The sequence below is a fragment of the Pelophylax lessonae genome (genome assembly GCF_965119305.1).
Source record: "Pelophylax lessonae genome assembly, chromosome: 11".
Classification (NCBI taxonomy): Eukaryota; Metazoa; Chordata; class Amphibia; order Anura; family Ranidae; genus Pelophylax; species Pelophylax lessonae.
The window spans coordinates 157,941,704-157,955,096 of record NC_138778.1 but is presented as its reverse complement, the minus strand read 5'-3'; positions in this window follow the sequence as shown (position 1 = coordinate 157,955,096).

Sequence of the window (13,393 nt, the reverse complement as noted above, 5' to 3'; positions counted from 1 at the left end):
GGCAAATAGGAGCATGTCCCGGGTAATTTACATAGTCCCGGTAAATAGGAGCCTGTCCCGGGTAATTTACATAGTCCTGGCAAATAGGAGCCTGTCCCGGGTAATTTACATAGTCCTGGCAAATAGGAGCCTGTCCCGGGTAATTTACATAGTCCCGGCAAATAGGAGCCTGTCCCGGGTAATTTACATAGTCCCGGTAAATAGGAGCCTGTCCCGGGTAATTTACATAGTCCTGGCAAATAGGAGCCTGTCCCGGGTAATTTACATAGTCCTGGCAAATAGGAGCCTGTCCCGGGTAATTTACATAGTCCCGGCAAATAGGAGCCAGTCCCGGGTAATTTACATTGTCCCGGCAAATAGGAGCCTGTCCCGGGTAATTTACATAGTCCTGGCAAATAGGAGCCTGTCCCGGGTAATTAACATAGTCCCGGCAAATAGAAGCTTGTCCCGGGTAATTTACATAGTCCCGGCAAATAGGAGCCTGTCCCGGGTAATTTACATAGTCCCGGCAATGTACTTATTTACACTTTACACTTTCTTAATTTTCCTTTTTTACACCTTGCACTTTAATTATATTCCATTTTTTCTATGGTCACACCTGAGCACATTTGACACTTTAGAATTGCAGGGAATTGTGATGAGAATTTTAAACTTTATGCAGAAGTAGCGCAGCTGAATGGGAGAATTATTCCAACTCTGCTACTTTGGCCTTAAGTTTAAAACTCCCTTTTCAATTCCCTGTAATTCTCTCTTTATTGACTAGACCCTATAATCTGATGATAAGTAGGCGGAGATTAATTATGCGGAGTGGGCGGAGCTTCAGGGAAGTGGGTGTGGTAAGTAATTGATAGCTGTGCTGCAAAGTTTCCCTGGAAATATTTTTTAAATGTTGGCAATTTGCCGAGATAATCCTTCCACCTCACAGGTGTGCCATATCAAGATGCTGATTGGACAGCATGATTATTGCACAGGTGTGCCTTAGGCTGGCCACAATAAAAGGCCACTCTAAAATGTGCAGTTTTATCACCCAGCACAATGCCACAGATGTCACAAGTTTTGAGGGAGCATGCAATTGGCATGCTGACTGCAGGAAAGTACACCAGAGCTGTTGCCCATGAATTGAATGTTCATTTCTCTACCATAAGCCGTCTTCCAAAGGCGTTTAGAGAATTTTGCAGTACATCCAACCGGCCTCACAACCATGTGTAACCACACCAGCCCAGGACCTCCACATCCAGCATCTTCACCTCCAAGATCGTCTGAGACCAGCCACCCGGACAGCTGCTGCAACAATCGGTTTGCATAACCAAAGAATTTCTGCACAAACTGTCAGAAACCGTCTCAGGGAAGCCCATCTGTATACTCATCATCCTCATCGGGGTCTCCACCTGACTGCAGTTCATCTACAATGGGCCTCAGGATCTCGTCATGGTATCTCAATAAAATGCTCCTGTGTTTGTTGACCATAACACACCTGTGCAATGATCATGCTGTGTAATCAGCATCTTGATATGCCACACCTGTGAGGTGGATGGAATATCTTGGCAAAGAAGAAGCGCTCACTAACACAGATTTACACAGATTTGTGAACAATATTTGAGATAAATAGGCCTTTTGTGTACAAAGAAAAAGAGTTCAGCTCATGAAAAATGGGGGCAAAAACAAAAGTGTTGCATTTATAATTTTGTCCAGTGTAGTTGCCTAAATAGATGAAACGTGATTTTTTTCCATTTTTTTTTTCATTATATGTTTTATAGCAGAAGGTAAAAAAATATTTTTTTTCAAAATTGTTGCTCTTTTTTTTGTTTATAGCACAAAAAGTAAGTGTATGTATTCTGCTGCATATTTTTAAGTTTATAATTTTATTCAGTGTATGTATTCTGCTGCATATTTTTGGTAAAAAAAATCCCAATAAGCGTATATTAATTGGTTTGCACAAAAGTTATCGCGTCTAGAAACGATGGGATATTTTTTTGGAATTTTTTTACTAGCAATGGCAGCAAACAGCGATTTTTAGCGGGGATTTCCGCCATATCGACAGACAAATTGAACACCTAACTGACACTTTTATGGGGACCAGTGACATTATTACAGTGATCAGTGCTAAAAAAATGCACTGTCACTGTACTAATGACACTGGCTGGGAAGGGGTTAACATCAGGGGCGACTACCCTGTGCACGTACAGGTATGTGATTTTGCGCAGGAGAGCTACCTTGCTTCATTATATCTGTGTGGGCGGTTCATAAGCGGTTAATGTTTTGTGTGACTGTAAGCCATGAGTATTTACACTCACTGGCCATTTTATTAGGTACACCTTGCTAGTATCTGGTTGGACTCCCATTTGCCTTCAGAACTGACATAAATTGTATAAAAAAAAAAAAAAAAGATCCTGTTCCCTTAAAGCATGTTATACAGCACAGTGCTTGTGCTGTGTAATTTGGCCCCCTGTATCACCTGAAATACCTGGCTGATCCTGCCTGGTTTTGCCCTCCCCTCTGTAAACTGACCACGGTTTATCATGGCCGATGAGCCTTGACACTGTGGTTAGTTTACGTGCCTCCATCATCCACAGCTCTTCTCTGTCCTCTCCCCCCTCCCTCCCTGCCTGTCAGCTCTCTGATTCTCCCCTCCTGATGATAGAATAACAATGTAAAGTCTCTCCAATCTCCTCTGTTAGATATTGCTTTGTTCCCCAGTGTGTGTGATTTTTTAAAAAAAAGCCACTGTGTACCTTATTCCATAGTACCGATCGGCGCTCATGTGACCGCCCGGCTCTCTCCTCCTCTCCTGCTCCTGGCTAACATCAGCAGGAGTTCTCGGTCCCTTCCACTGTAGGTGTCAGCCTGGGAGTAGAGAGAGCCAGGCAGTCACGTGAGCGCCGATTGGTATTATGGAATAAGGTACACAGCGGCTTTTTTTTAAAACTCACACACACTGGGGAACATAGCATTATCTAACAGAGGGGATTAGAGAGACTTTACAAGTGCTGTACCATATACTTGTACAAGAAAGTATCCTGTTCTCTTGATGGTATGTGATTGCAATGCTTTCTATGTTGGGAAAACCATCTGGGAACTTCGTCAACAGATTGGGGACCATTTATGTTTTTTCCACCAATGGTAAATTAACCACTGTGGGCCATCATATCGGCCTACATCATAGATTTTATCCCCAGGTGGTCAAATTCGTAGTTCTTGAAGTTGATCCCTCAGGACTCAAGGGGTTGGCAATTGGGACAGGGCCATTCTACATTGTTAGACCCTGTGGATTGAGAGGCTGAATGCCACCACTTCACCAGGCCTCAATCAGGTATTTTCTTACAAACCCTTCATATAAACTGTTGCTGGAACTGTACTAGTAGTTGCTCTCCTTTTTGTCTGATATACTGACCCTTGTCGGTGGCAATTCTTCCCAGATCTGTCCAGTTTAGGCATCCATGGCAGGATTATAGGGAGTTATTTTTGTAAACTATTGATCTGGTTATACTTTGACATCTCTTTATATCATTATATGCTCAGTACTACGATGCTTATTCTGTGTACAGTAATCGAAACATAATTAAACAATAGGGGTACTGTCACTTTAAGGTGTCCTTACACACGAGCCAATGACGTTGTTTGCGCCCTCTGTCTTTTCCTTTTTTGGCGGGCATGTGTTCTCCTGGGTTGAGGCGGAACACTTGAGTCCCACTCGAGACTGCCCTCTACCTGTATTTATTGTGGCTTGGGCTGGTTGGTCCTTTGACCCAGATCTGTGTGCGCATGCACGATCTTTGTATTGGGGGGGGGATCGGACTCAGCGACGTCACATGCTGACAACGGTCGACGTGTGTTAAGATCACCGGGTTGGAGACTATTTAAACAGGCTTAGCCTGTTGTGGATTTTGCCAGGGGGACATGCCAATCAATTGACTTCCAGGCAAGTTGTGGTTTATACACAACCTTCTGTACCCGCTATGGGCCTATTGGCAGTTGCATGCAATTCTTGGATAGTGATTCATCATTGTAACAGACAATTGTCTATCTATTTGAGCCTGATTGAGATTTATTTGGTTTAGATCTCTAGGCTGATGTGCAGCAGTTCCTTTTGGAATACCACGCTATGTTCCTAGGCATATTCCTCTTCCCTTCTGGATCATATGGGGGGGGGGGGGGAGGGGCATTTTATGAACCCCTTCTGCTATCTCAGGTTAGTGATCTTTTGAATAATATACTGTATATTGGGCCTTTGTATTCTCTTTCCTTTCCCTTCTTCTTCCCCTTCCTTTTTCCTCCGCTCCCCCCCTTTTTTTCCTTCATCCATTCCTGCTCTTCCCCCCTCCCCCTTTTTCCCTCCCCCTTTTTACTTCCCTTTCTTTTCCCCCTCCCCTCTTTTTCCTATGCATCCCACCCTCTTGTCAACTGCCCTTCCTCCACTTCCCTTTCCCCTTCCCTTCCCTCTCTGCCCCCCCCCTTTCCTACCCCCCCCTTCTTTACTTGATCTAGAGCCCTCTACCCTGATATACACATATCTGTGATTTAGTATTTCCTTTATAGTTGCTACTTAGCATTAAGTCATCCCCCAAATATATGTCCCCCATGTCCACCGTGAGAAAATGTTGGCGGCGCCAATTTCTTGGCCTTTTCATGTGTGTTGGTCCACATTGGTAAGCGTAAGTGTTTTCTCCTCCCCCCACTTGTCGGCCTTTGTATACCATGCTCTACTGTTGTATTATTTTAATATTATGTACACTCTGTTACTTTTATTCCAGACCCTATCCAAATCTGTTCCTCCTGAAGAAGCGGTAGATTTCCTCGAAACATGTAGAGGAGATTTCTGTTTCTCTGAGGATCCACTGTATCTCCTATATCCATCTTGGAATTTACCAAGTGTCAGTGTAACACATGTATAGACATATTTTTACATTTTGTATGAAAATGGATCTGTTGTTCCTTTTTGTATCCTGATACTCTGTTTCTATTTTTTTGTATGAATAAAAAACTTGAATTTTACCTCTTGTGTATTTTATTCAGGGTACAAAGATAGTCCACCCCTCTATTCCCTATGGAGACCGGTAGGGGAATCGTCTGCTCTCCAATTTGTCTACTATTATTATTTGGATGAAGGTACCCCTTTATTGTATATGATTCTAATCTCATTTAAAGCCCTCCCTTGCTAAAGTCTGAAGGACAATAAACTGGCCTTTTGTTCAAAAAATTTGGAGACCCCTGATCTACATATATGTTGATATAGTTAACTACTTAACGACCGCCCGTCGTAATTTTACTGTGGCAGGCAGCCCCTCCTGCGCAAACCGATGTAACTGTACGTCGGTTGCACGCCTGCAGCTAGGGGGCAAACGCGCGCCACCGGCGGCGCGCTCCCACCCCCACTTGGCAGCGGGGACTCCGATGCACGGGGCAGGCGGCTTTGATTGCCATCTGACACCTGCGATCGTTCCCCGCTGAGAGAGAAGGATGGTCAGCTGTTGTAAATGTAGACACAGCCGACCGTTCTTCTCTCTGGAATGATCACAGAGTGCCTGTGATCCTTCTATATAGGAACACAGGTCTCTGTGATCATTTTACAAGCCACGCCCCCCCACAGTTAGAAACACGCCCCTAGGGACACATTTAACCCCTTGATCACCCACAGTGTTAACCACTGCCAGTGTCATTATTATAGTAACAGTGCATATTTTTGGCACTGATTACTGTAGTAATGTCACTGGTCCCCCCAAAAGTGTCAAAAATGTCAGTTAGGTGTCCGATCTGTCCACCGCAATGTTGCAGTCCCACTAAAAATTGCCGATCACACCGCCATTACTAGTAAAGAAATAAAAATGACATAAATCTTTCCCATAGTTAGTAGACATGATAACTTTTGCGCAAAGGAATTTTTATTTTACCAAAAATATGTAGCAGAAAACAAATTGGCCTAAAAGGATGAAAAATTTAGATTTTTACATTTTTTTGGGGGAATTTTATATAGCAGAAAGTGAAAAATATTGTTTTTTTTTTTTTTTTCAGAATTGTCGCTCTATTTTTGTTTATAGCGCAAAAAATAAAAATTGCAGAGGTGATCAAATACCACCAAAAGAAAGCTCTATTTGTGGGGAAAAAAGGACATCAATTTTATTTGGGTATAGCGTCGCACATCCGTGCAATTGTCCGTTAAAGTAACACAGTGCTGAATCGCAAAAAATGGCCCGGTCACTGCGGAGGAAAATCTTACGGTCCAGAAGTGGTTAAAGCGGAGTTCCACCCTAAAATTAAACTTACCTCCATCTTCTCGCTCCGGGTCACCTGAAAAACAAATGGATAATCGCAATTTTTTTCTGTTTTTTACTTACCTGGTTTAGAAGAAAATATACTTACCTTACTTCCTCTTCCTCCCCTCGGCGGCCACGGCGATTCGTCACTTCCTGGCTTTGCAATGATTCCTGGGAGCTGAACGTCATCGCTCCCAGGAATCAATGCGCCTGCACCGGCCCGACGTCAGTTCCTGTGTAGGCGCCGTCATACCTTGCTAAACAGCTTCTGGGCATGCCCAGAAGCTGTGCAGGGATGACGCTGCGGCACCGGAAGTGACGGCGGGGCCGGTGCAGTGCATCGTGGGACCGAAGAGGACGGAAGAGGACGCAGAAGAGGATCGCGCTGGCTTCAAGCTGCCCACACCTGAGATGGCAGCGCTGGACAATACATTTTCAAGGTAAGTATTTCTCCTAAAAGGTAAGTGCAACCTGGGACAGATCAGAGGCTATCCATTGTGGTATGTACTAGCCCTGACTGTCCCGGGGGTATTTTTGTTAAAAAAAAAATGTCCCAGGGTGGAACTCCGCTTTAACCACTTGCCGACCGAGTACGGTAATAGTACTGCGGCAAAGTGGTTCGTTATCGTCTGACGACGTAGTATTAACGTCGTCAGACACTCCCCCTTCTGGGCGGCGCTTGCGCGCCGCCGGAGGCTCGCTCCCGCTGTTTTCATTCACAGCGGGAGTCGGGCCAGGGGAGGAGCAGCGGCGATCGCCGCTGCTCTGCCCCGATCGCCGGGGATCGAATCTGGAGATCCGCCCGCTGTGTGTAAACACAGCGGGCGGATCTCCATAGTGACAGGGAGTGACAGATCGGACTGTTCAGCATAGCTGGACATCCGATCTGTCCATGACTCACACAGTCACCTCCCCCCCTACACGTCAGTAAGCACCAGGCATACATTAACCCCTCCCTCTCCAATAAAATTAACCCCTTCCCTGCCAGTGTCATTTTTACAGTAACAGTGCATATATATAGCACTGATTACTGCAGTAATGTCACTGGTACCCCCAAAAGTGTCAAAAATGTCAGTCAAGGGTCCGATCTGTCCGCCGCAATGTCGCAGTCCCACAAAAAAAATCGCAGATCGCCGCCATTACGCGTTAAAAAAAAAACACCAAAAATGACAGAAATCTTTCCCTTTGTTAGTAAACGCAATAACTTTTGCGCAAACCAATCAAAATATGCTTATTGCGATTTTTTTTACCAAACATAGGTAGCAGAAAACAAATTGGCCAAAAATTTTTAAAAAATTGATTTTTACATCTTTTTTGGGGGGAATTTCATATAAAAAAATGTTAAAAATATTGTTATTTTTTCAAAATAAACGCTTTTTTTTTGTTTATAGCGCAAAAAGTAAAAATCGCACAGGTGATCAAATACCACCAAAAGAAAGCTCTGTTTGTGGGAAAAAAAGGACGTAAATTTCGTTTGGGTACGGCGTCGCACGACCGCGCAATTGTCAGTTGAAGTCGCACAGCGCCGAATCGCAAAAAGTGGCCTGGACGGAAGACAGCAAAATCCTCCGGTGGTAAAGTGGTTAAAGAAGATTTCAAGTGTAACCAACTCTGCATATACCATACCTGTGGGATCCCTCTATGTATTTGAAACTTGAACATGCTTGGTGAGAGGTACAATAGTGACATCTAGTGGAACTTTAGGGAAAGGATACTTTTGTGTGAAGCCATTATCCATTCTATCTGACCTGTGAATTCACCCATTGAATTTGATTGGATGGTATTATTTGGATGGCAAATCTTTTCTATATGTGCTATTTATAACTGAAGCTGTACAACTGACATAACTCCATGTTAATAATAGAAATAACTATGTAGATTTCTTGTTCAAAATGATCATTAAAGTGACTCTAAAATCGTGTTAAAAAAGAAAATACATTTAAGTATGTATTCATGACTCAATTAGGCACCTTCTATTTCTCTCAGCCTCCTCTAAATCTCCATATATTTTTCTGATGTGATCCAACTTCCTGTTAGGGGGTTGCCATGTTCATTCTCCATCGTCTCACTGTATGTAGGAACATAGCCACCCTCTTTTGCTTGCTCCCGAGATGGACTAGGGACTGTGAACTGTGGACTATGGGATTTATAGAGGGCGTAGAGCAGTGCACATGATCGCAACTGATGTACACTGCTTGTTCCAAACAAACAAAAGGACTGGGGAAAAGGAGAGGTTTGGGAGCTCAATCAGAACATTACAGGAAGCAGATAAAAGCAGTAAGAAAGGATTTCATAAACAATAGATTTCAGCACCATTAAGTAGGGAATATATATGGATTATTTTTGAGAATATAGATATTGTTTAGTGCAGTGATGGCAAACCTTGGCACCCCAGATGTTTTGGAACTACATTTCCCATGATGCTCAACTACAATGCAGAGTGCATGAGCATCATGGGAAATGTAGTCCCAAAACATCTGGGGTGCCAAGGTTCGCCATCACTGGTAGTGCCACTTTAATGTATTAAAAAATAACTTGTACCACAACACATCATTAAAGTGTATTTAAAACCCAAACTTCTTTTTTTTTTTTAAGTTAGGAATAAAGTATGGAATGTTTAAAGGGTAACTCCACATTCGTGGGGAAAAAAGTCAGCAAATAAAGAAAAACAATACAGCGAAAACAATTGCGACACAAATCATATTGTAATTAAATGTTAATAAAAATTAACTTTCCTTTTCAATCTGCAGCTGTTGTAATTTTCTGAAAATGCAATGCAATATGGCTACCTGGAGGTGTTCTGTACACAGAATGTATACTGACCACACCCCAGAAACATCATTTCCTGCTTCTGTGATTGGCTCACCAATTTTCCCAGAAGTCTGCCTAAGATACAAGTCAGATTTCTGGCATCCCCTGCAACAAAAATTTCATTTTTGGTTAGACACTCCCAATAGGAACACCTCTAAAGGGATGCAGGCCCAGCATATTTCCTCAGTAGAGCCCTGCAGCTGCCACAGCTGATAGATAATTATGAAACTACTCCCATTAGACCCACTCAGCACAGAGAAACAAACAATGATTTCTTCAGGATAACAAAAGATAAGAATCTGCAACAAAGTATGTTAAAATCCATGTAATGTACAGAGGGGAATGTTTTTTTCTCAACAAAAGTGGAGTTACGCTTTAAGATCCCTGACTTTTTGTTTTCTACGTCCCTTCACTTCCTCTTTTAGAGATATAGCAGAAAGTAAATGGTACCATGTGTTTTCTTTCCCCTGCAGCGAGGGTCCTCTGTCACCCAGCCTTTTTTCCCATGGCCTTGGAGCCTTTGGCCATCTAGGTCCAGAACTCCCACTGCATCAAGGGTCTGCGGGTTGCTCCTCTGGAGGAAAATATTTTGCTGTACACAGATGACACACTATTGTACCTACATTATGCAAATCCCTCCTTGCAGATGGCTCTTGGAGTTTTTGATGTGTTTGGACACTTCTCGGGCATTCACATGAATAGTCCAAGTTAGTCCTCTTCCCCCTCTACCCCCCCAGGCCAGGGAATCAGAGATTCCGACCCCTTTACATTGGGCTGGAGGAGTTTCAATATTTAGGTATTCGGGTTAGCAGAGATCTGCGGTGCTTCTATCATCTTAATCTCCCCCCCATAGTTTTACAGCTTAACCACTTCAGCCCCGGAAGGCTTACCCACCTTCATGACAAGGGCATTTTTTGCGATAAAGGCACTGTGTTACATTTAAGTGAAAATTGCAAGGCATTGCGACGCTGTACCCAGATGAAATGTATGTCCTTTTTTTCCCCCCACAAATAGAGCTTTCTTTTGGTGGTATTTGATTACCACTGCGGTTTTTATTTTTTTGAGCTATAAACAAAAAAATTACCAACAATTTTGAGAAAAAAAAAAACAAAACAATATTTTTTACTTTTTGATATAAAACAGATCCAATAAAAAAAAAAAAAATTTTAGAAAATGTAAATTTCATCCGTTTAGGCTAATGTGTATTCTGCTACATATTTTTGGTAAAAAAATCCCAGTTAGCGTATATTGATTTGCTTGTGCAAAAGTTATTGCGTCTACAAGCTGTGGGATAGATTTATGTAGTTTTTTTTAACATTTTTTTTTACTAGTAATGGCAGCGATCAGCTATTTTTTAGTGGGACTGCGACATTATGGTGGAAAAATCTGACACGGGGTGACACTTTTTGGGACCCAGTGACACTAATACAGAGATCAGTGCTAAACAAAATGCACTCTCACTGTACTAATGACACTGGCAAATAAGGGATTAACACCAGGGGCGATTAAAGGGTTAAATGTGTTCCCCGGGAGTGCTTTCTAACTGTGTGGGGGATGCTTTGACTGGAGGAAGTCAGAGATCCGTGTTAATGCTTAGCAGGAATACAAGATCTCCATCTTCCCCTCTCACAGAACAGCGGTCTGCCTTGTTTACATAGGCAGACCGCTGTTCTGCCTCTCTCACAAACTATTGCAGGGTGCTGGCGAACATCAGGTCCGCCGGACCCGCTGATTGGCTCCCGCTGTGTCCAATCACTGCGGGAGCAGGTCGCCGGCGGCACAAGCCCCAGTGCATGAAATGACGTACAGGTACGTCATTTCGCGCAGAAGGGCCACCCTGCCGCAATGTATCTGCGTAGGGCAGTCCAGAACTGGTTAAACACTGCTGTAATTGGGCCAGTCTACCACTGATTTAATTGGGGCTCATAAATATACTTAAGATGATCTATCTTCCTAAATTCAATCATGTATTTCGGAGTTCTCCGGTTTGGATTCCCAGTTCTCTTTTTAGGGAAATTGACAGCTATATTAGCTCTTTTTTATGGAGAGGATCCCCTCCATGCCTAGCGAGGTCAACCCTGCAGCTGCCCTTAAATTTTGGAGGCCTGCCACTGCTCAACCTGATGGTCTATTACTGGTTGGCTATCCTAGTTACTGTTAGATGGTGGTTCATGCAGTCTAGAGCCAACGCTGCACTCTGCTTGAAAGCAGCCATACTGGGCTCCCTTAGGGAACTTGGGACCCTGGTTTATAGAGGTCCCAGAGCTTATGCCTCCTTACCCAGTCCCAACAAGGTGAGGCTACGAGTTTGAGTGGTTGCTAGGAAGAGATTCATACAACCCAACCAGTGGTCCCTTTTCCATCCATTATGGGATAATCCCTCCCTGCCCCATTTTAGAATGCTGCCAGACCCTCAGATATGGGCATGATTTGGGATTAGAACACTTAGAGATATTATGCCCTCAGGGTTATTACTATTTTCCAGAGACCTTTACTTTAAATTTAGACTGCCTAGATGGATGCACTTTCGCTACCTTCAATTGCGTTATGCAAGAGCACAATTCTCTACCGCTCCTAGTCTAATGACAGACTTTTGGGCGCAGACTCCCTTCACTTTATTTTGCTCTTCTTATCGTGGAGTCACCTAAAATGAATACATTGTGGGGGCAGTGGAGGGCAGATATCCCAACTTTGGACAGGGAGACTTGGGAGGAATGCTTCGAGGACAGTTTCAGGCTAGTGGTTTCATCCCACGATAAATTCATTCAAACTAAGTTTCTACACAGAGTTTATTACACGCCTTATAGACTGCACAAGATATACCGACATCATTCCCCAAATTGTCCATAATGCCATTCTACTGTTGGAACCTATTTCCATATTTTCTGGTCCTTTTCTGGGGTGGCACAGTTCTGGATAGATGTATTTGACACCGTTTGACACATTTACAGTTGACCCTGCCGCTGTCCACTGATTACCTGATCAGGATGCTTCTCACAGTATGCAGTACAATCAGGGTAAGGAATTTTAGTACAGGTGAGGAGCCTGTACAACTGTGTAAGACTGAAGGGAAGGCTTTTATGAAATTTGAATCCCTTATGGGTTAGCTATTAAGGAGTCAAAAAAGTTGAGATAAATCTATAGATCATGTATAAACCCCTTAAAGAAATACAATACTTCGAAGAGCAGAATCATGCAGCAACCAATTAAGGGATGACCAAACAGGACTGGACAAATCAGATCCAACACCATGTCAATGGGCCCTATAGCAATCACTTGGTCTAGTACAGGGGTCTTCAAACTTCGGCCCTCCAGTGGTTCAGGAACTACAATACCCATCATGCCTATTCATGTCTGTGAATGTCAGAGTTTTCCAATGCCTCATGGGATGTGTAGTTCCACAACAGCTGGAGGGCCGTAGTTTGAGGATCTCTGGTCTAGTATAACTATAGTTCCATATTTGCATCCTTGCTCAATACCTTTACTAATTTTCGTGACACTGATTACCAGTCATTCAACCTTTTACTTTCACAAGATAGTTTAAACACTGTTCACAGGGCACTTTTATTAATAGTCTACTTGGTAATGGTACAGCAATGGTATGGGGACAGTTCTAACTGTCATGGTGCTTTAACCGCTTAACCACTTCAGCCCTGCCCACTGCAGTTTTACTGCGGCAGGCAGGCGCTCCCGGGCAAAGTGACGTAGTAATACGTCGCTCGCTCAGGAGACTGTAGGGGGCCAGCATGCTGTGTGTGTGTGTTCCCACCCCCGCTCGTTAGCTGGGGAGCCAGCGCGTGTGACCCGCGGCTCCGATGGCCGCCGGCCACTCGAGATCTCCCGCAGCTGAGAGAGGACAGATGGCTGATGTAAACACAGCCATCTGTCATTCTCCCTGAAGTGATCACAGAGGCTATGATCTATGATCTGATCTACAACAAAAAATAGTGCAGCGCTCAAAAAATATGTATAAGGTGAGTGCAAATAAATACACACTTTATATCCAAAATAAAGTCCAATAATATACAATGAAAGTCCAATAATAAAATAGAACAGAAATAAGGTGACCAATCCCACACAGGAAAAGTGGCTAGCTTGTGATGTTGTCAATCCCACACCAAAAGAGAATATAATTCGCTCACCAGATGGTATGGACCCAAAGTACCTTACAGCAATTGGGTCATGCAGGCTGAAAGTGAAGATCTCTCTGGAACAGAATGGCAATGGCTTCCACAAATTCTCAGAATGGCGGATGTTCAAGGTCCCTCAAGGAAGGTCCACGTACGGATATCTAGAAATCCCCACTCAGGAAAGTGTGTGATGGGATAAAC